Source organism: Pholcus phalangioides, unplaced genomic scaffold, assembly GCF_987345545.1.
Source record: "Pholcus phalangioides strain wild (caught in Gottingen) unplaced genomic scaffold, Ppha-v1.0 ptg000020l_1, whole genome shotgun sequence".
NCBI classification, from domain to species: Eukaryota; Metazoa; Arthropoda; class Arachnida; order Araneae; family Pholcidae; genus Pholcus; species Pholcus phalangioides.
Window position 1 is genome coordinate 12,636,304 of NW_028301613.1, and position 24,193 is coordinate 12,660,496.

The window sequence follows — 24,193 nt, forward strand, 5'->3', positions numbered from 1 at the left end:
TACATTCTCAAGAATGGTTTCGTGGCAATCAGGCTGAAATTCAGGTTTTTCAACCAATCAGCAATGACATTGAATTGTTAGAGCATAAAACTGCCAGCCCTTCAGAAACATTGGTGTGTGGCTGTAACTAGTTTAATCATCTGAATCGGTGTTGGTCAATGGTAACATATGGGGGGAAATTGGCTAAAACTGGTAAATGGGGATGAGAAAATTTTGAGAGTTTTTATCAAACAGAGTTATTTATTTTTTAATTTTGTGCTTTACCAGAGCTAAATACAGTACTTAGCTAGGTATTTTCACCCATAGCATAGCTGCCAACTTTGGGGAATGAGAATTCTGGAGGTTTTCACATGGATCAAAATTTTGTACAAAAATAAGTGTAAAAGGAATCTTTTAAAACATTTTAGGGATATTTTCATTGGTAAAAGGGAAATTTTAGGGATATTTTCTTGTTGCAAAAACCGTAACACCATGCAAGTCATCACCAATCGTGGACAACCAGTAGGTTAAAGTCCTTGCGTATTACCTGTCATTATTACTTTCAAAATCAAATCTCACAAACTGAAAAATCTCTGTCGGGCCTGAAACGGGATATTTAGATACATGCGATCATGGAATGTTGATTTGGAATGGGCATATTGATGACGCTTGCTAATTCGGTGAATTTTGTGTTTTCTCCCCAAAAATGGAATATTTTTTTTGATTTGGCGGAATGGTGACAATTTAAACAATGCTTATGAAGCAGCAGTTTTTTTTCTGGTAAATTCTTTGGGAATAATTGTTCTAACAAAGAATTTCTGTTCATACAATAAGTAATGGTTCAAAATAGTTTATACTGCGTCAACACTCCTTATCATATCATTTTGCTAAAACTAATGTTATTTGAGATAGGGATGAAAATTTTTTAGGACATATTTTTCACTTCATATTCAGTTTTTTAAGAGCATAAATGCATATTTTATAGAGCATTTTTAGAAGATTTTTTACAGCATAAAAATCTTAGCCCTATTTATTACTATATGTTCATTATCTGGTTTTGATCATATCCCTGAATGGGAAAATAAAGTTCTGCAGAAAAACATTCGGATGTCCTTAATCTAAAATATTTTTCACTCAATTAATGCACGCAACACAACACACCACAAACTAAACGATATATTACCATCAATACTTTCCATTTAAATCAGTGTTTCCTAACCTTTTTTGTCCCATCGCCCCCTTCTTCAGAAATTTTTTTCTCTCATCGTCCCCGTCCCCCAACGCAATCTAACCCATAGGATTCCGGGTATAACTTCCTAACCTGCTCAATAACTGTCTTGAATATTTAGATGTCTGACTAATATAATTTTCTTAGAATATAATTTTTAAAAAATTAACATTTGATTCTACTCACACATCAAGAAATGAGCCTGTTTGCTGTGTACCCTCACGAGGCCGCACATCAAGTTAGACAGATAAAACAGTGACATGGCACACAATCCACGAGTCCCGTCTGGAAGCTCTTTTCCAACTATGAACATTTCCATCATCTCCCCGCTGAGGTAGAAATTAGAATTGAAGTGTTAGTTCTGCTAAGCTTGTAAAGAAATTGTATACATATAAAAAAGGAAATTTGAACACTAATACAGTAGAATCCCCAGCCATACAGCGCCATGTTATACCATAGGATCAAATGTAACGTAGTGCCATCGTGTCTTCTGTTATTTTAAGGAAATCACTTTTATAATAATGTTATACAGTCCTCCACACCACATAGCATGATTCTATTCTTTCCTAGAGCGAGAAGCTAAACGTGGAAGCACATTTAAGCATTGTGTATCTGGGTATTTAACCTTCTTACTGGTATTGCCAGGTTAATCTCGCCAAAACCCATGCTGTATTTAAGCACTGCTGAGAATTATTCCTATATTTCCTCCTTCAAAAAAAAAAGTGTTAATTTTTGAAGTGACCAGCCCAAAGATTTTGTTAATCCGGCACCTCTATTGAAATCACTATCCCACATCCCCGAAGGCTCAATTTAGCATTTTACTACCATTTGGCGAGTTTACTAGCCGAAGTAGCAGAGCATCAAGCAGATTGCATCTAGTCTAGTGAGTTCCAATTACATGCAGCTAGTAAAATCATCAACCAGATGCTCGAGCATCTCATCCAATCCCCCATTTTTTTTTATTGTTGTCGTTCTCTTTTCTTGTGAGCCAATGCGAAGGTAGACCTGTCTACATTGCATACTGATAACAAAAAGGGCAACAAGTAGAGAAAATCAGCTCACCCTTCAACTTCACTCACATTAGGAGAGTGAGCTGCAAGTTTACAAGACAGCACTATTATGCACATAACAATTTTAATAGCAACAAGTTTTTAAGCTTTTTGAATATGGTCACAGTGACTCACTCGATAGGCCATATTAGACAGAATTTGATAAATAGTACAATTTTTTTGCTATTTGTTTAAAATGCAGGGGTCGGAAACTCAAACACAGTAAAAGACCAGTCAACATATATCAGACGAGGGCTATATAAGTTAACAGCATATATGGGCTACATTCTGTGAACCATAAAACATGGACTACAAAAGACTAAATCAAAACGTCCTCTTTTTGCTGGAGCTTTATATATACATACATAAAAAAAATTTGAATTAATGTTTTTGCTAATCCAATTTACAGGCAACCACATCTGTGACACCTGGTTTCATATGACATCCTGGTGTCGTAAAAAACTGGGTGTGAACTACTGTTTTCTTGCACAAATTAAGTTTTCATTAGGCTTCACTGCTGAAATATAGATGGCAGCACTGAAAAATCAGACAACACTAGATACGCACTCAGCCCGTTAGGTACATACACTTCCGGCACAACTCACCAGGTAGAAAATTGTCAATGGTCATAGTAGCATGGTAGTAAGATGCTCGTCTATCACTGTTGAAGGTTGCTGTCATGGTCCTAGGTTCAAACCCGAGGGAGGATATAGATAAGATATTTTTCCAAACGAGCTTTAAGTGACCACCGATAGACGGCTACCTTCATTTCTAAACCATCTCATTAATGGCAGTAAACTGCAATATAGCGACATGGCCATAATAAGTGTTTGGTGCAGTAGACATGAGTTGTGCTCAGTTTGAAAAAAAAAAAAAAATTCTTGTGCAAAAACGTACCATACAAAAAAATGAAATCGTTTCTGAGAATGTATACAATAATGTTTTAAAACGATACATTTCTAACAGTTAAATGAAAACAAACAATTTTGATCTCAATATAACTTACATTTTTTCTTCCACGCATACACTCATGTAATCTCTGCGGGTGAGAGCCTTTGGGTGCATCGCTGCCAACCTTGATTGAAAACAAAGCACAACATAAATATACCATATTTTAACATGTGTAAGGAACCTGCCTGATGTTTTTTGGACTTAAAATTCAGAAAAAAGTTCAAAAGATACTATAAGGTAATACTGTGCTATCTGTGTATAAGAAACCCTCCTATTTTTGGCAAAAAAGGGGGTTCCTTATTCATGCAAAAATACAGCAATTTAATTTAAAACCAAAAATATATAAATGTACTGTAATACATGTTTAATCTCTTTACGGAAATGTCTTTTATGCTGAGACATACCTCAAAGCATTTTTTTATTCAAAATAATACGGATGCATTCAGTTTGTTTCAAATTTCTAAAATATCAGTACTCATATAAACATATATATATGCATACAAATAGCGATCGTGGCAATCGCTGTTAGGTTCAACTTATTCAAAGCACTTTCTTAGGTTTTTGTTCGCTTTTCCCCTCATACATTTTAATCTTATAATCAGTGCCATCTTAACGCATGGGTCCACATGGGCACCTCTCAAAAATAAGATCTGGTTGAAATTTTTAAGAGTAAAAATATGTACTTGCAAGGGAGAGCCTCAGAAAAATCGCTTGGCCTAGGGGGGGGTCTATGACACTCTTAAGCCAGCCCTGCTCATAAGGCAAGCCTATGACTTGGATTGCTCACAACCCAAGGTACTTGTTACTCCACTACATTTATTCAGTTTTAACAACACACAAAAACAGATGTCTTCAGATAAAACAGGGTTCCAAACCCAAATTGTGTGGTACAGTTATGAAAATGCCAGTATCACACTAGTTGTCCAAATTAATTAACTAGTAATTCAGATAACAAAAAATTTTCATAATGAAAATTTGACAGTTAAAAACCCCTATTTATATAGGGTGGTATTCACTGACATAGTTCAAACCAGCGTTTCTCAACCTATGGTCCGAAACGATGGCATAGGTGGTCTGCAAGCGGACTTAAAAACTTATTCACCTCTTGTAATTGATGGGTTCAAATAATAATGTACCTTCACACTTAGATGTATTTCAGGAAAAATATATCCAAATGTTCTGGTGACCATATCTCTGAGGAAAATAAAATTTGATTAACTGGGATCTTTCTCTCACACACACACTTGTCATCAAAAGCATTGCAAGAAGTAAGCACAATATCCAATCACGCAATTAAAATTCCAAAACACGAAACAAAGATAGGGATCTAATAAATGTGAGATAAATGTCTATAATTTTCGCCATAATTACCATAATATAAATTATATTATGAAAATGCTGTGTGTGTTCATGACATTAGTAAATATTACAAATTATAAAATAATATATACAAATAATTATCGTTGAAAAAACAGGACAAATGTATACAAAATATCGGAACAACGAATCGTTTCCCGAGAAAATCAATTTAATACACTAATTTTACCTGGTTGTTAAAAATCACCTTACAGCCTGCGGGCTAGCTGTTGGTCACCCTGGTTTAAACTATGTTGGTGAATGCAACCCTTAAAAGTTTTCACATATATTTTCATGATAATATTTATTCAATAGTCAAATAATTGACAACCCTGCCCCATGGCATCCATTTGATGTGTCTGTTCAAATCCTCGTAAGGGGTCATTCAAGTATTACGTCAGCATTGATGGGGAGGGGGTTTCCGATTTGCTGACTTTTGATGACAAGGGGGAAGGGGGGGTTTGGATGACGCTTACATCATCAACCACCCTTGCCCGCGTACATTTCTGATCCTACCAATATGCATTAGGAGGTATTGGGCAGTGATGACAAAATTTCGCTGACAAGGGGGGCGGGGGTAAAATATAGCTAAAAATTTACTTATGTAATACTTGAACGGCCCCTAAGTAGTGTAGAAGCAAAGTCATTTTGAATCCGTTCTGACCCTAAATCCAGTCTCTGTAGCTTTTCTTCATACAGCAATGTAGCATTATAAAAATAAGCAGAAACAAAAGTTTTTAATTTCATGTTCAAGCTCATGCGGGCATTGATAGCAAATAACTCACCAAGGGATTCCGAAAGTTCCTCTCTTCCTCAATACTACACCTACTATCCCTTCTTTCCTGAAGATCTCGTCTAGATCCAGCATTTTTCCTCCGGCCTTTCTGCTTCAATACCTGGAAAAAATTATGAACAGAAATACGCATACATAAGTTATTTCGTATTCAAGTTATTTTATCATTTACAGAAGTTATATTTTTATTACACACTGTATTTTGCTCATGATAAGCAGGTGAAGAAATTTTGGAAGGTCGGGAATCGTCCTTAATTGAAGATTATCAAATAGTTCCATAGTTTTCCCTTCAGCTTTTATGTTATGCTCTATTCAAATTGTGTATTTTACATGGAAAAATATACACATATATTGTTGTTGTGTAACATAGTCACTGTAAACATTGCATGCAATCAATGTGTGTGTATTTTTGACAGGGATTTTTTTTATTAAAAGCAATCTTCGAGATTTTTGATGGAGGGTTCTTGACGTGACAGTTTGAACAACAGTTTAAACTGTCAAAAACTGCCATGCGTCAAAAACCTGCCAACCCTGGTACCAGCTAATCAGGGCATGTACCATTTTAATTGAGCATTTAAGTTTTCGGAGATTCGTCCAGCCCTGTTATGTAGTAGATTGAATATTCATATGTAATTTAGGGGGGGGGGGCTCAGCTCCCCCTTCCCGAAGTGTGTAAGGGTGCTCAAGTGGCCCAAGCACCAGCAATGTGATTTTTGAGAATAATTACACAAATTTTTGTTTGACAAAAAATTATTCAAAATATTTGGACTTGAAAACATTGAGGGTGATCGGATGTAACGAAGCTTATAGCAACTATTCTTGGACCTTATCACTTTCCTTATGGTCCCATGATGCTGTCCAACCCTGCTAACATCTCAACAAGCTCTTAATATATCAATCTCGCTCTTAAATAATTAAACCCAAACAAAGCATTTGATCGATAATAGAAAAAATTCACACTTTTTGTAAAAGTAAGCATCTTAGTGTTTCCCAAAGTGGGCAAAACACCCACAGATGGAATGGTTCGTGTAGAAGTTATGCACACATATATATGTGTATATAGGATCCTATGGGTTGGCTTGAGTTGTGAGGGCATGAGTAAAAAAATTTTTGCTGTCCTGGTTCTTCACCCTCTAGGTCACTATTGTGGTTGCTCTCATGCAGGGCCGTCTTAAGAGCATAATGGGCCCCCGGGCCAAGTGATTTTTCTGAGGCCCTACCTGACTAATTTTCAAAAAAATCACCTACTTCTCATTTTTCTGAGGCCCTCTTCTCTTGAGGTGTTCAGGCAGTGCCCGGGTGGGCCCATGCGTTAAGATGGCACTGCTCTCATGCTCACACTTGATTTCTCACTGACCTGGTTTCTGACTCTCTAGGGGTCACTCACTCTCTCAACTTTTGATCACTCCTGTGCCTGCAAACATTCTTGGCCACTCTTCTCGTCATTCATTTCATATGCTTACACTCTCTCTAGGCCAGTGGGCTCATTTGGTTTCTTTTTAAGAGTGGAAGGCCAAATCATACACTTAACTCCCGGGAGATAAATTGGTAAAAATGAAAACTGCGCTCACGGCCCAGGCAGTCGAAAAACACTGCTCTAGGCCACCCCTTTTGGACATTCACAAGCTTTAGATCATCGAGTCTTCAACCTTTCATACACGGCAGACCAAATCGAAACTTCCCACAACGCCCGTTGGGCCACCAACTCATATAATTTAGTGGCATCTTCTATCAGAAGCAGGACCCAGAGTTAAACAAAAACTATTGAAGACTTGAATTTATGCCGAAATTATTTCTTTTAATAATTATCAATTCAGATTAGTTTTTAAATAATCTTTTTTCCGTAAACATTTTTGATTAATTACTGATTAAATTAATTAATTCTAGTCTGAGATCTCTTTAAATGGTTCTTTGATTACTTATTTCATTAATTATGAAATTATTTCCTTTCACAATATATCTTGGAAATAATTTCTTTTGATAATTACGCAGTCATAAAATAATAATAATACCACAACAAAAAAAAAAAGCTCAGAAAGCCGAATGTGGCCAGCAGAAAATGCGTTGAAGACTTGTGTTTCTTTTGGTTGCTCACAGAGCTCTCTAGGTCACTCACATCCATTGCAATCTGTATGCGTCACTCACTGACCCCCCCCCCCCAGTGCCATCTTAAGGCCTCATAAAAATGGGATCTGGTTGAGATTTTCGAAAATTTTCCTGGTAAGGCCTCAGATAAATCATTTGGCCCGGGGGCCCATGTTGCTCTTAAGACAGCCCTGCCTCCCCCCTCAGTGGTGGATATTCACTGTTTTTAACCGCCTGTAGGCTACACAAATTTTGCCACCCTTCCATTCTAGTCTGTTTTTCTCAGACCAGTCATAACTCAAATTTGCCGCCCTTTCTAACATGACCCCCCCTCCGTTCCTCATATAAGTATTCGAGGGGGCCCTGGGGTAAATATGTGTAAATATAAATTTTTTTGGGGTATTTTTTTCACTATATATATATATAGTGTTCTTTGAGGCACAGAGGCGTACGCAGAAGGGCATGTGGGTCATGCTTAAACTTCAAGAGGCGGCGAATTTCGCAGGGGAGGGATGCCCTGTGAATTTGCGGGCCCTGGGCACATGCTCCGTTTGCCCATGCAAAGAACAGAGACCATGATGGGCCGGGTGCTTACTGACGCTAGGGATTATTGACGAAATTTCCCCCCTGCGTAGTTGGGGGCAGGGCCCCACAAGGGGTGCTGCTGGCAGGGCTCCAGTCCTGAGATAACACCGGTTCCCGTCTTTCTGCTTGAGAGGGGGAAACAACGCGTGCTGTTGGCATCATTTTTTCCCCAGCATGACCCAACCCACACGGGGCTTACATCCCGGAAGGGACAGAGCCCGGGTCGTGTCGCCCCCTTCAGAAATTTTTTTTTTTCTCCCATCGCAATCTAACCCATAGGATCCTGTTACACCCGTAGCTTCTACCGCCCCCTTGGAACGTTGGGAACCACTGCTATAGAAGGTCCGTAAAAAATTTGACCGGGGGGGGGGGGCCCAGCAAAAATTGCATCCTGGGGGCCGGATGGGGGTGGGATCTCATGGTGGCCCAGTTTGCCTTTCATCGCTTTCATCGAAAGGGATAATTCAAAGCATAATAAAACATAGTTATTATCATTAAAACAAAAATATTTATTAATTTCCGATTAGATAGAAATAATAATTATGACTTACCTGAGTGCTTTTAGAAGGATAACCGTTGTCGTTGTTGACCACTGAGCCGCAGCACCATCGGCGAATGGAGTCCCTGTATATGACACCACTGGAAGCGCTCCCCCTCTCTCAATTAACGGACTCCAACGGCGTTTCCCGCGCTTTTCATCAACTGTCCGTCCGATTGGCTCGATCATCAACCAATCGGATCCCCGTCCGATTCGTTAGAAGCGCGGGAAAATTGAATTATATGGAAACCAAAAATTATCTAACCCCGGGGGGGGGGGTCTTCGATGCGTGGCCCGCAGGCGACATTTATTCCCGGGGCCGCATTTAGTCTGCCGTGGCCACCGATCATTTTCAGGAAATGGTTGTGAAAACATTGAAAGACGATTATTTCTGAAATTAATGAGGGAAATAATTTTCTAGAATTAATCAAAAGTTAGAATTTTCGAAATAAATACAACAGTGGCAATAAGAGAATTGTGTGAAATAATTTCTATCTTATAATTTTCGAATTTTCTATAATTTCAGTTAGAAATTATTTCACAAATAATAATCGAAAAATAATGCATAATTATCGAAAAAAAAAAATTTCAAGATACATTGAGAAAGAAATAATTTCTCAAGATTACCGAAATAAATAATTACAGTATTATAAATACAAATACAACGCCACAACAGGCAAAATGCCCAACGAGGTGGCTGATAAAAAAATGCCCATAAAAATATGGATGTCATATATTTCAAAAAAAAAAAAAAAAACAGCAACCCAATTAAAAATGCAATTAACACAAATTATAAACAATATATACACATGATAAAATATTATACAACGCCATAAAGAATACCTATGGTTGTCTTATTCTAAGAATGGAATAGAGCTGCTCGATTTACCCCAACATGTTTATCGTACTACTTTTTAAACGTGTCAATTGTGTTACAATTTACTACCTCCGGGGGTAATCTATTCCATTTATTAACAACCCTATTAGAGAAAAATTCCCCGCGACACCATAACCTTGCATTGTCCCTCACCAATCGATACTGGTGTTCCCTTGTGAAAGCAGTCGATTGGCGGTGTACTAAAAGTTCATGGTCCATCCGATTGAAAATTTTGAACACTTCGATCATATCTCCTCGACACCTACGTTCATCCAATGTAAACATATTCAAAAAATGAAGTCTCTCTTCGTAACTAAAGCCCCGTGTGCGAACAAGGACACGCGTAGCTCTTCTCTGCACCCCTTCAACCAATTCTATGTCCTGCTGTAGGTATGGTCTCCAAAACCTTACAGCATACTCCAGTCCAGGACGAACTAAGCGGAAGAATGACTTTAGGAGAACGCGAAGAGACCTTTTTGAAAATGAGACCAAATATTCTATTCGCTTTTTTGACCACCGCTGAACAAAGTTCAGAAAACCTAAGTCGCTCGTCAATGAGAATTCCCAAATCGGTGACCCTAGTTGCATCCGGGATAGTGACACCATTCAACTCGTAAGAGAACCGTGGGTTGTTCGAACCAAAATGAGCGGCTATGCACTTATCAACGCTAAACGTCATGCTCCATTCATTTGCCCATGCTGTAATCCTGTTTAAGTTGGTCTGGAGCAACTCCCTATCGCTTTCATTCCCGATTACCCCCATTAGCTTCACATCATCTGCGAATTTGCTAGTAAACCCATCGATACCCTGATCGAGTTTATCGATAAAAAGTGAAAAAAGTATGGAGCCAAGGACACTTCCCTGAGGAACTCCACTTGTGACGTCCCTCAAGGAAGTGTCCCTCAAGGTGTGACGTCTGTCCAACCAGAGAATTCCCCGTTCACCATAACTCGTTGCGACCTATCTCTTAACCACGATTCTATCCAATTCAGCAAGTTGCCCCCAATTCCAATCTCGTGTAAACGCTTCAAGAGTTTGCCATGTTGTAATCATTATTGTAATTATTATTATAGTAATTACATCCTGGTATAATTATAATTCATTATTAAATAATTACAGTATCCTTACAATGATTTCACATTGGAATTATTTGAATTAATCACGAAACAAACTTTTCCAGAATTTGAGAAAAAATTATTTCGAGACATAATTTTTCGGTTGTCCTTAAAATTTTTCCCGGCGCCTTAAACGATATTTCAGTACTTTTCGAATCACCATATATGAACGAGATCGATGCATGGACGGAGATAGGGGGGGGGGGGGTGCCCCAGCGTCAAAGGTGGAGTCGACTGATCTCATGTATATATGAGCTGGCATCATCATCATCGTGCCCCCACCCCCCAGACTTCCAAGTCAATCTCCGCCTATGGATCGATGATTTCAAATGAATTAAGAAAAAAACGTTGATTTCGGTTCATATAACAGTGTGGCAGGAAGGATGTGATTACAAATAGTTTCGTTAGTTTTTGGTGCCGAATTAGTGATATTTCTTGGCGCTATATTGTTCAGAGTTCAGATCGTGGTTAAAAAGGTAATTCAACGGTAACCACTAGTTGGTGGTTGGATTTCGTCTCCAAGAGGTATCGTCAACTATTAGTGTCTGTGATTGATTAGTTAGAAATTCTGATAATCAAAAATCAGGTCGCTGGGATTTTCTGTTTGGGGGGGGGGGCGAGACATAACTTTGTCGCCCCCAACACTGTGAAATTCGATGATTTTTAAGGACGGAATTTTTTTTATGGATGATTTCCCATAGACGGAAATTATCAGATTTTCATCATCCATGTTCACGCAGCAATGGAAGGAAGGGGGGAGACTACAAAAAAGAAGAAAAAACGACGCGAGCTGCGGAAAAGAAGTAAACAACCGGACTGCACCTGCGCAGAAACAACAAAACGTAAAATCCTAATTTGCCGCTTGTCTGCTGCTGTCACCGGAAGTCACTCACTCAAGATCGTTTCCAGCAGACAACGTTGTGTGCCTGAGTGGCATGGTGGTAAGATGCTCGTCTACCATCGTGAAGGTTGTTGTCATGGTCCCGGGTTCGAACCCGAGGGAGGATATTGATAAGATATTTTCCCTAACGAACTCGAGGCGACCACCGATAGACAGCGCCTTCACTTCCAACCCATCTCACTAATGGCAGTAAATTGCACTATAGCGATATGGCCAGAGTTGGTGTTTGGTGAAGAAGAAGCAGACGACGTTCTCTTGTGCAATGACTACAATGGTGCAAATATTCAATCATTACACTTCACTTCTGAAATATAGATGACAGCACTGAAAATCAGACACAACACTATATACTCAGACTTCCGGCTCAACTCACTCGGAAGTAAATTGCCTATGGATCGAAGTTGTGCTAGGTTTGAACGAAATTAACGAATACTTTCTGTGCTTTAGGATCAGTCTTGCGAATACAGATAACTACGCATCACTTTTTTATCGCTTCCAGTGGTCGACCATCCTTGGGATAGTTCGGTAGAAAGTTATACGGGGTGATATGCCGAGACTATAATCGATACATGACCACCTTCTGTCATTTCTTTGTTTTCATGTGTGATGTGTTCGTTCCGGGAGCTTCTCGACGACCATGGAAAGTTTTTAACAGAAGATTCACCCCCGTCTCTAGAATTAGAATCGTGGCGCTATTTGTTTTGCTTAATGGTAAACAGTGTATTCTGTTGTTTAGTTTCGTAACGGCTCTAAAAGAAACCAAATAAGAATAATAAAATCTCACTCCAGAAATGCTAGGATAAACATCGATGGAAGAGAGAAAGAATGAGAGGGAGAGAGAGGACGCCATTAAATATTCAAGAAGGCAAAATATTTGGATTTCTTTTCTCCTCCTCCTATGCTCTTAGAAAATTCCATCGACAAATAGAAGAAGAAGCAGCAGCAGCGATCGATTCTCTTCTCTGGTTCCAAAGAATAAAATTCCGAAACTTTCAATATTTACCCTCTTAAGTGCAAACCATGAAGTGGATATCTAGAATCAATCGACGAGCTACGGATGAATATAAGACAATTAGTTTGCAGGTAGCCAATATGATGGGCAGAGGGTGCTCTGGAGTGAAAATAAAGCAAAATCGATCCTAGTACAAATCGAAATTCGGCCTCCATTGTTCTGTTCAGCCAGACGTGGATTTATGGTTTCGCCGCCACCTCCCATTCTTGTCTAATTTTCTGGACCACTCATTCTCAAAATTGGTCTCCCTCCGGTTAGCCTTCACCCTTGTTGATACCCACTGTTTTGGTCATTCACATGCGTGAACATGCTCTGTCACATTTTTGGCCACTCTTACTTGATCCCTCGCTCTCTAAGTTACTCTCTTTGTCATGCACAGTCTTGCACATGCTCATGTCATGCTTTTTGTCATTCACATGCTGTCTGGGTCACTGTTTTGGTCACTTTCTGCCTTGGTCTCTCGCTTTCCAAGTTACTCTTTTGGTGATTCACATGCTCCAAGTCACTCTATTGGTAGCTCACGACCTGGTCCCTCACTGCCTATAGGTGTAGGCTATGTAAACTTTGCATCCCTTCTCTCATTCTATAAATTTCTTGACTACTCATTCCTGTAATTTTCAGCCCTGGGCTAGGCCCTCATGTAAATACGCCTCTGGGTTTAGCCTCAATTTTTACGCATTTAGTGGACGGCTCTTGTATTATTATATAGTATAGAAGAAATTTCCATCATCTTCTATATAAATGTGACTATCACTAGTTTCGAATTGGTGAAGAATAAATCGCATCTGGATTTTATACTGGACTTTTCGAAACACCGCCACTTTCGATTTCTGGGATAAATGTCCCGCCAAGCACCACGATTGTCGTACCTCAAACGAAAGCTCTGTTTCAGACGTTCAAAATGAGATCGCGTCCAAGTCTGTGTAAGTGAGGCCGAGGAAATTGCATTTCAAAATTGATGGCGCGATTTATCTTATGAAAACCCCCCCTTTTGCCTCGGCTAGATTTCTCTCATCCGGTTTTTCGAATTGCTAGGGAAAGTTTTGGAAGAAATAGAAAACGGCGTGAAAAATATAAATGAACGTGACCCATTCCAGGGTGAGTGATTATCGAACTTCTGCCCGTGTTCGGAAAATTCACCGGCATCAGTTCGACATGAGTGAATGGACGATCGAGTGAACTAGTAAGTGAGTAAGTTAATGAATGTGATGAGCGAAATCGGCCTGTCACTAAAACTAGCTCGCTCATTCACTCCCCAGGTCACAGTCAATCACTACGTAGCCCATTCTATCACTCACTCACTGGGTCGCTCACTTTTCTTCCTAGGTCACTCACTTATTAGGTCGTTTATTTTGTCATTAACTCACTAGGCCACTCATTCTGTTATACACTCAATCACGTGGTCGCTCACTCTGTTACTCGCTTACTCACTCTATAGCGGCCGTATTCACCAACTCCGTTCAAACTACAATCGCGCAGGTTAGAGGATTAACGATCGACGCGGACTGGTTAAAATCCTTAATTTAACCAATCCATTTCGATCTACAATCCTTTCACCTACGATTGCAGTTTAAACTGTGTTGATGGATACGGACGTAGGTCACTCACTCTGTCACACACTCAATCACCAGGTCACATACTCACTAGGTCACTCAACCTACCACTGGGGCACTCAACATGACGCTCACTCACTAGGTTACTCATTCTGTCATTCACTCACCAACTATTGCATCGTTTACTGCTTCGGTCACTTCTCGCTCACTTAATCGTCTCACTGACTCGTGTCAAACTGTTGTCGATGAATTTTCCGTGAACCACCGAAATGTCCGACAGTCCCAAGCCATTCTAAAAAGTAATTTCATTTTCAACGTTTCATCCATACACTTGCTGCATACAATTTCGCCGCTTTTTCTTGGCGGGCAAGATGAAATTTCAGCAAAATTTTCTCGCCACAATCAGAAGAGCAACCTAATTCTCTCGCCAGATTACGTGAGATTCAGAGAGATTTTAGTTGAATATTGTGTGTCGTCTCAGAATCAAGGGCGTGATCCCCAGCGGCTGTTAAAACTTTTTCAGTCGTGACCCAAAATCAACACAGGATCATCTTTGCGACCCATGGGACGTTTGTTCTTCGACAGGCTTACACAACGGTACAAATATTCAATCGTTACACTTCATTCACAATTTGAAATAAAGATGGCAGCACCGAAAAATCAGACACAACACTAGATACACGCTCAGACTGTTAGGTACATTCATACTTCCGGCACAACTCATTCGATAGTAAATTGCTTATGGCGATATATAGACCGGAGTTGTGCTCGGTTTGAAAGACAAAAGAAAGCTCAAGAAACCCTGGCTGTAAGTGGATTCGTGCGACTAATTTCCTAAGCACCTGTGAAGCGCGTTTGGGTCGTGACCCATAGCCCGAAAAACCCCCTTTTTAACGGCAAATTTATTAGTGGGAACTCGCAATGGCCCCATATTTTGCTCGAGGAAAGATGGTCATCCTACGTTTCCTGAACTTATCGATTTCAACCGATTCTTCCCGCCAACATTAGAAACTCAACCTCATTTGAACGCCAAGTTTGGCTTGACTTCGTATTGTGATTCGGTGATTTCCATTCAAAATGATGACTTTAAAACAAGGAGGCTCAACATTTAGGAGAGTGCGGGGCCACTTCATTGGTTTGAAAACGTGTCGCGGGCCGCTTGAGTGATCTGCAGCAGCACTGCAAGTCATCTGGAAATGAGCTGCAGGCCGTTTAAGTGCTCTGGAATTGTACCGCGGGCCACTTGAGTCATGCGAACTACACTGCGGGCCACTTAAAGGTTCTGGAATTGTGCGGCCAGTCCTTTAAATAATCTGGGAAAGAGTCGCGTGATCTGGGAATGTACCGTAGGCTTTCTAAGTGACACGTAAATACTGTACCACGGGCAACTTAAATGCTCTAGAACTGTGCCGTGGATCACTAAGTGAACTGTAAATGCGTCATTTTTTCAAAATTTGGTTGAAGTCAGGGTGGGGGCCACATCAGATGACTGTGAGGGGGGCCACGAGTTGAGCATAAAATCATGTCCCCGACTGTAATTAATCGGTAACTAATGACCCTTATTATCATGACCGATTATCGGCTGAAGTCGCGGGACTTCGCCCCACCCCCATGATTCATGACCATGGCCATTCTTAGGCAATTTCTTCGAAACATTTTTTTTTTGGCGATTTTTCCGCGATTAATGGCCTTTTTTCGAGCCGCAAGTTTTGTTTTTTTTTATGAAATTTTGAAAAATTCCGGCGAAAAAGTGACAAATTAAGTGACTCTTAAAAATCGATTAATTAATTCTTTTTTGGCATCATCATCATCATCAATACTTTTACACGTCCATAAATTTTCTTTTTCCCCTTCAAACAATAAAGAAATTGACTTTTTTTTTCTTTTTTACCCTCCACTCGGTTTTGGCGCTTAATGGCGCGTTTACGTGATTTTTTGCCATTAGTCCGACGCCATTTTTTTGTTTTTTTACTTCGATCAAGCTAAAAATTAATGGCTTCTCTTATTGAGTTGTTTTTAATTACTGCCCCTCCTCCCTTTTTGTTATGAAACTGCGGATTAATTAATTCCAAACTTCATCTTGGAATTCTTTTTTTAAATTCCGCCAAACTGAAATATGTTTCAATTAGTTCCCCCCCCCTCTTTCCTCTTGTGGTAAATGACATTATGTACTCCGTGATGTACAGTGCCGTTGGCGACGGGAAGAAGAGGCTCCAACTTTCGCCAACCTGTCGCCGAGGGTCTTTTCATGACTCGATGGGAGAGAACTCGGGTCTGATTCCCGCAGGCTGCACAGTGGTGGTCGGTTGAAGTTGGTTTTCTGTGGCTTCCCAACTTTGGGAAACATTACTAATCCGGTCAACCCCCCATTCTGAAAAATCTAGCCAAATAGTGTAATCGACTTGACAAAATCTAAATTGCACTCATTGACGATATTTATTCTATAGCCAGTTTTTCGTCTTCCGAAGGTTGATGACAGCACCCGAGTGCCTAAATTCACAGTTACGTTCCCACACAGGGTGCTGCTACCGCACCGGGCCGCAAAAACGAGGTAAAAATACTTTGATTACATTTTGACTTCTTAACAAGGCAATGGCTTGAAATTCAGACAGCGAACCCTCTGTCCTATGGTTTCGACAGGACCCCCCCCCCCAATAAGGGATTTGGTGCACTGGGTACTGGAACTGAGGGAGGGGACCTCTAAATTCTTTAGAAAAAAATTTCAAAATTACACGGAGCAGGCAGTATGCTTGCCTGGCTGAAAGGGCAAGTTGTGGCCCTGGGGTAGATAACTGTTTCTCTAGCCCTGACAGCCAGCTACCTTCAAGTACCTATATAGGGGCCCACTTTCAATTTTTTTTTCATTCGGCAGCAGGCTCTATCGTCCATATTTACTGTTGAATGTTTTTGCTTAATGGCTATGAAGTAGTATTTTGATTATCATTTTGATAGTCATTCTCTGGTGCCAATGTAAACCTGGGGTGCAACAGCGTGTTCATCGACCCTAGGGGGATTAGGAAACCGTTCTTTTAGAGGGCCGCAAGGCTGTTTTTTTTTTGTTTTTTTTTTGCATGCGGGCCGCAAAATACTCAAGCCCGTCCCTGGTTCCACAATAATAAATATTCCGACCCAGCCGACCAGTGCCGCAACTAGGGAATGGGGGGGGGGAAGAAGCGGGTGGGCCTGGTGCCACCCACGACCGGGCGCTGGTCTTGAGGGTACGCCGATAGAGGTTTTGTCGGCCTTCCAGCATTCTAATCTAATATTCTTGGCCACTCTTACCTCGAATCAGCGCCGTCTTAACACATTGGCCCACCCTGGCCTCACAAAAATGAGATCTGGTTGAAATTTTCTAGAATTTACCAGGTAGGGGTTCAGAAAAACCACTTGACCCGGGGCCCCATGATGCACCCCCTGTGTTGAAGCCTCACTCGTTTAGTTATTCACATGCTTGCACACTATTTTGTTGACTCGAATTTTTGCGCAGGAATCCCTGGCTGCAAGTGGATTGACCCACGACCCATTTCGGAAGTCCCTGCGAATCAAGTTTGGGTCGCGCGCGACCCATGGGTTAAGTATCCCTGATATAAATAGACCCAAAGCTGTATTTTTTTTAATACATCCGCGTTAACGGTGGAATCTGATAGGACAACGTGAAGGTAATCGGAATAGTAGGCGTGGCCTATCGCGTGGACGGAGCTGTAATCGTTGTCCCGTGTCCTTTGGCGCACTTTTCATTCGATTCGAGTCGTTTCTGCGTCGCCTTTGGCGACTTTTCACAGCGTTGGAAACGACGGTTCCCATTTTGAGAGGAAGTGGAGGAAAGACATCCTACTTCCGCAAGTAGTCGTTTCCTGTCCCCAGTGCTAAATGCATCTTATTATCAAAAGTTGCCAGACCGAAAATTCCATATGCACGCACGAAATAAATTTTTGTCTCCATCTAGCGGCCGGCAGGCCCGTGTAGTTTTTCCGACTTTGGAATACACGAATTTGTGGGCCACATTCTTCTCATTCTAGTCTAATTTTCATGAGATCACTTATGCCTTCAAATTCTCCGCCTTGTGCTATAGCCCGCTTTGCCCTCGTTGCTTGCACACGATCTACGTCACCTTTATGGTCGTATACATGCTTGCACACGCTCGAAGTCACTCTTATGGTCGCTCACCGACCTTTGTCTCTCGCTATGTCACTCTTTTGTTCACTCATATACTCGCTAACTCTCCAGGTCGCTCTTTTAGTCACTCACGTGCTTGGAAATTCTCTAGGTCACTCTTTTATTCACTCACATGCTTGGAAATTCTCTAGGTGACTCTTTGGGTACCCACGTGCTTGCAAATTGTCAGTCCTTTGGTCGGTCACGTGCCTGAAAGTTCTGTAGGTCACTCTCTTAGTCACTCACGTGCTTGTAATATTTTCTAGGTCACTCTTTGAGCACCCATGTGCTAGCAAATTTCCTATGTCAGTCTTTTGGTCACTGATGTGCTTGCTAATTGTCTATGTGTCACTCTTTTGGTCACTCGCGTGCTTGCAAATTCCCAGGTCCCTCTTTTGGTCTCTCACGTGCCTGGAAATTGTCTCGATAACTCTTTCGGTTACTCATGTGCTTGCGAATTCTCTGGGTCAGTGTTCCTCAACCGTCGGGCCCTGACATCATTCATACCGGGGCGCGAATGATTAGCCGTTTCATTTTTCCTCATTCATTTCCCGTTGGTCGTGTGTTTGACCGGGCCTTTGACTCACAAAAATGAACGAAACCGGGCAGCGGTCTTGGAAAAGGTTGAGAACCCCCTGCTCTGGGGATTATTATCACTCGTTTGGTCACTCATTCACCTAGTCCCTCGTTTTCAAGCGAAGGCGCATTTATGGCTTCAGAAGGGGTCATTCAAGTGTAACGTCAGCATCTGGGGGGGGGGGGGGTTCGGATTTGCTGACTTTTGATGACGGGGGGGGGGGGTTTGAAGGTCGCTTACGTTATCAACCACCCCTTTTTTGAAGATATGAAATATTCTAAGCTGCTGACGGGGGGGGGGGGTCAAAAATGGTTGAAAATCTGCTTACGTAATACTTGAATGGCTCCTAACCAGTGGGATATTGCAAACTTTGCCACCCTTCTCCTATTCTATTAATTTCCTTGAACAGTCTATACCCAAATCTGCAGCCCCGGTCTATAGCCCGTCCCCGTAAATATGTTTCTGCCTCGAACCAGAGACATCACAAAAGCAAAAACAAAAAAACTCCAGACAGCAAGTCCGGCCGCCATCTATTCATTTCCACCGAAAGGAAACGGAAAGAAACGAAATTCCCATTGGTCCATTTACGAAATGAAGCCCCCTGTCGTCCCCCACCCCACCCCACAGCAATCCCCACCGGGGATTCCGGGCAAAACAAACGTCAAAAGGTTACTCCATCGCCGTAAGAGTAAAAGGTATGGTATAGATCCCATTCGTGAGAGAGGGAGAAAGAAGGCACAGTGGCGTATCACCCGGATGCGATATTTTTTGGTGGCGGTTCAACTGAGAGCGGCGAATGAAATGGATTCTTTGCGAGAGATTTCTTGGAATTTGGATGGTCAAGATCATCATTACCTTGTACACGATTTCCTACTGGAAAACGAAACTATTCACGTTTGCTCGTTCATTCCCTTGCACTCAATACCAGTTTGTTGCTATTCAGTTGCGTAACACCGCAAGCAAATTATTACTTGGAACCGCATTTGGCGGCTACCCCCCCCCCCATTGGCGTGGGAATTCGAAAGTCTTGGCGTGTTTGATAATCAGCAGTGGAAGACGGAGGCACCGACGTGAAGAGAGGGGGGGGGGATTGTGTTGCATTTCATAATACATTAATTACTGGGGGGGGGGGGCTCGGCCCATCCAAAATTTATTGGGTGGGGGGCTCAAATAGCCTCAGCTCTCAGGTTCCGGCACTAATGGTGGATGATATAGGGGCACGACGACCTCCTAGAACAGTGCTATTCCACCGCTGGTCCGTAGGAATTTCACCCAATCTTTATAGCTGTTGAAAACAAAAATAATTACGGATTTAAAAAAATAAAATACTGTGTATAAAATGTGTTTTTGATTTCTGTTTTGCCGTCAGCTGGTAACTGCACATTACTGTAATTTTTCCTATTTATTTATATTTTTTCCGGTCCGCAAATAAATTCTCCCATTTATTATTTTTTGTCGGCCCCACTAATTATCCTCCTACTTATTTATTTTTGCCGGTCCGCAAATTACTCCTTATTTATTTTTGCCTGTCCGCAAATCAATCCTCCTACTTATTTCTTTTTGCTTGTCCGCAAATCAATCCTCCTACTTATTTATTTTTGCTTGTCCGCAAATCAATCCTCCTACTTATTTATTTTTTCTGGTCCGCAAATTACTCCTTATTTATTTTGCCTGTCCGCAAATCAATCCTCCTACTTATTTATTTTTGCCTGTCCGCAAATCAATCCTCCTACTTATTTATTTTTGCTGGTCCACAAATAAATCCTATATATTTTACCGATCCGCAAATTAATCGTCCTATTTATTTTGCCGGTCCGCAAATTAATATTCTTCTATTTATTTATTTTTGCCAATTGTTTTTCCTATTCATACATTTTTGCCGACAAAATTATTTCTCCTGCAAATTTGTTTTTTTGCTTGATCACAAATCGGTTTTTTTTTATTTATATATTTTTGACGGTCCGCTAATTATTATTTTTTTCTATTTATATATTTTTACACAGGCCTCCAATAACTATTTTTGGCTAGTCCGCAAATTACTCTCTCTTCTCTTCGTTTACTTTTTTGCCGGTCCGCAAATTGTTTCATACATTTAATTTATTTTTCTGTCAGAAGGTTGAAAGACACTGATCTATCTCTAGGAATGTGTCGGGACGATTTCATCGCCAAACGTTGGCGATAATCCGCATGATGCAGACTCTTTTTCTCCGTGATGGTGTTTTCGTTGTCGCTTTTTTATGGAATTATCGTTTGATGTAAAGGTGCGAGGAACCGGTTGATGTTGGAGGTGGGATGAGTGCGTGTTTGTGCAGTGTTTCGCTGCGTCCTTTTTTGTTCGGGAACCGCTTACAGCGTCAATTAACGTCGAAAGGATTCTTTCTGGTTTGTTTTTGTGATGATGAGCGACTGAAGCAGCGACGTCACCAGAACGGCTCGTTTTCTACTACAAAAAGTCAGTTTTCGGATTATCCTAGTGAATAATTCGCTCAAGGACGCGTATTGTCGTCCATCTTCAAGAGCATGTGCATTGTCTGCTTTTCGGGTTCGTCGGACGAGGAAGCCCTCTATGGCTCAGATTCCAGGTAATTAATTAATTAATTAATTTCGTTTTCTGATGATATAATGGTTTACGGAAATTTCTCCATCCCGTCCCTGACGCTTTTCGTCCCCAGCGCATTTCGCCTCTGACATTCGCTTGCCCTGACAGTATGAGTGACCAAGTGATTGGGCGAGTGGCCATATGAGTGACAATAGGAGACACCAAGTGAGTGTGGTCACTCTTAGTCATCAGCTTGATCGCTCCTGCGGTCACTCCCTTGTCACTTATATGGTCATTCCCTCATTCACTTGGTAAGGCTTATGGTCATTCAATCATGGGGTCACTCACTTGGGCACTCGTGATCATTCACTCGCACATAGTCACTCATAGTCACATCATACTCATACACGGTCACTCACTTGATCACCAACACGGTCACTACCAGACCGGAACATGGTCCTCGCTCTGTTCCCAAAAGGGACTTAAGCAGACTAACACGGTCGGTCACTTGGTCTCTCACACGATCAATTGTATGGTCGTTCATTCACCCGTATATACAGTCGCTAACACTCACCTGCTCAAATCGTCACTCACCCGGTATATGGTCCTTTACGCGGTCGCTGACGGTCAGGGCAAGGCGAAATTTACGGGAACGAAACGTACCAATAGGAGGAAATTTTCGGATACCCGATGACACCTTGTATACTTTATTCTCGAGTTTCCAAAGACCCACTTTTATGTTGTCATGGTAACCGAAAACGAAACTTTCCCGAAAACCCATCGTTTTATATCCTTCGTGGGGGTGCGCCAAGGGGTCCCTCTTGTTGGCGTTAATTGAAATGGGGGAAAAAAATGAAATTTATAAGAAATTGAGAAAACTTATTTAACGCGTTTTTGGAGGGTCCTACGATTATTTTCGCATCTGTTAACAATGGCATCAGGCTGCAACTAGAGACTGAAATTTACTCGGTCATCCGGGTCCGTTATCCATTTTGGCGTCCCTTCGCCGTAATCTTCAACGAAAAAAAAACAAAAAAAAACAGTAAATTTTGCGCCATTCCTGATCCAGCATCTGACCTTCCCCCCTATATAGTTGAGGGCCCTTGTCCAAAACTAATGGAAATTCAGATTTCATGGAAAAAATAACTATGTATTAATGAAATATCAAAATGAATGCATTCAATACGATTCAGGATTCATAAAAATTTTTGATAATTCAGCATTTATAAAAATTAAAGTTTCACGATTGTTAAAAATTGATGAAATTTTGGGATTATCAAAAATTAATAAAATTTCAAGATAATTAAAAACTAATCAAAATTCGAGATTAATAAAAATTCACGATTATTAAAAATTGGTGAAATTCCAGGACGTATTAAAAATTGACACTATCCACAATTAGAATATTTAGCCGATTCCCATCCATAAAGGGACGACTGTTCGGCGTACGAAATGGCCAGGAAGGCCTATGAAGAGGGAAAGCAAAAAAGTGGATGAAGAAGAGAAGACGGAAAAAGATGAACAGCTGGTCAAACGTAACTGGCAATATGCATGCGATACAGCAGTGTTTCCTCAACCTTTCTGTTCCCAAGGACCAGTAAAATGTCTGAAACAATTCGACGGACCAATTGCGTCCCGTATTTGTGTAGTTGGTTCTGAATTTCTTTTTATACATTTGTCCCGTATTTTTAAATGACGTTTATTTGAATTTAATAATTTTCACTGCAATCTTAAACATCGTTTTTATACGTCATTATGATGATTTTGGGTAACATTATCGAGAGAGAAAGAGTTCAAATGTTTCAATTTTAACTACAAATTGGGGATTTTGATGACTTGAGGCGACGTTTTTAAAGGCAATTGGCGAAGTCTCGTATTTTACAGTACAGTGAAACCTCGTTAGTGCGTCACCCGGTTAGCACGTCACTCCGCTTACCGGATCACTTTTTGGAAGTCCCTATTGTCTTCGGGCAGAAAATGGCACAGCTATGGCTTACTTCGTTTAATGAGTTACTCCGCATATCAAGTCATATTTTTGCTCCCCCAAGAGTGACTCATTAACGAGGTTTAACTGTAATCGGGTCATTTGAATGTTTTTTATTCGTCAAATTTTTGTTTAGGGGCCATTCAAGTATTACGTAAGCAGATTTTCTGCCATTTTTTGACCCCCCCCCCTTGTCAGCAAATGTCAGCAAAACACTGACCCCCCCCCCCTTGTCAGCAAAAGTCAGCAAGACACTGACCCCCCCTCCCCGCAAAATTTCGTCAGCAGCTTAGAATATTTCATATCTTCAAAAAGGGGTGGTTGATGACGTAAGCAATCTTCAAACCCCCCCTCCCCACCTTGTCGTCAAAAGTCAGCAAATCCGAACCCCCCCCCCCCCCCCCCGATGCTGACGTAATACTTGAATGACCCCTTACTTCTATTTGTATTTACCAATCTTTTATTTCTGCACTCTCTTCACCCACCTTTTTGCAGTAATTGGCAAATCTGTCGTGAATTGCATTTTTGGGCTGCAAATTGGTTATGTGCCGTGTTCATGATCGCAATTTCCAACCTCAGTACGAAAGCACAATTTTTATTTGTGAATCCATATGGATATTACTATAATATCAATTACAACAATCGATTAATTTTCCATCCAGTTGGAATTGAATTATCAGGTCCGAATGCGGACCATAGGTTGAGAAACGCTACAATACAGTATCTGAAGCCGGGTTTTCTCAGCACCTCCTAGAGATAGAAGGCCTCTGCACTGTTTGCCATAAACGTCATTCAAACTACCAACCATGTTTGCCACATTTTGAAACACGGCATCTTATTTCGTTTCTTCTCATTTTGGCGTAGAATCTTCCTGTTTGGCTCACAAATACCGCATAGTGATTGGATGTGGGGCAC

At 40.9% G+C, this 24,193-nt stretch overlaps 1 long non-coding RNA gene across 3 annotated transcripts in view; it reads left to right on the forward strand.

Moving 5' to 3' along the window:
- LOC149070991 (uncharacterized) overlaps positions 1–24,193 on the forward strand; it is a 53,425-nt gene that overhangs the window by 23,773 nt on the left and 5,459 nt on the right. Inside the window, exon 1 of one of the 3 annotated variants that reach the window (XR_016194977.1) lies at positions 20,985–21,337. The exons of the other annotated variants lie outside the window; for them this stretch is intronic. This is a non-coding gene — a long non-coding RNA (uncharacterized LOC149070991). Of the gene's footprint in view, positions 1–20,984; positions 21,338–24,193 lie in introns of those variants that run through there. 3 annotated transcript variants of the gene reach the window in all.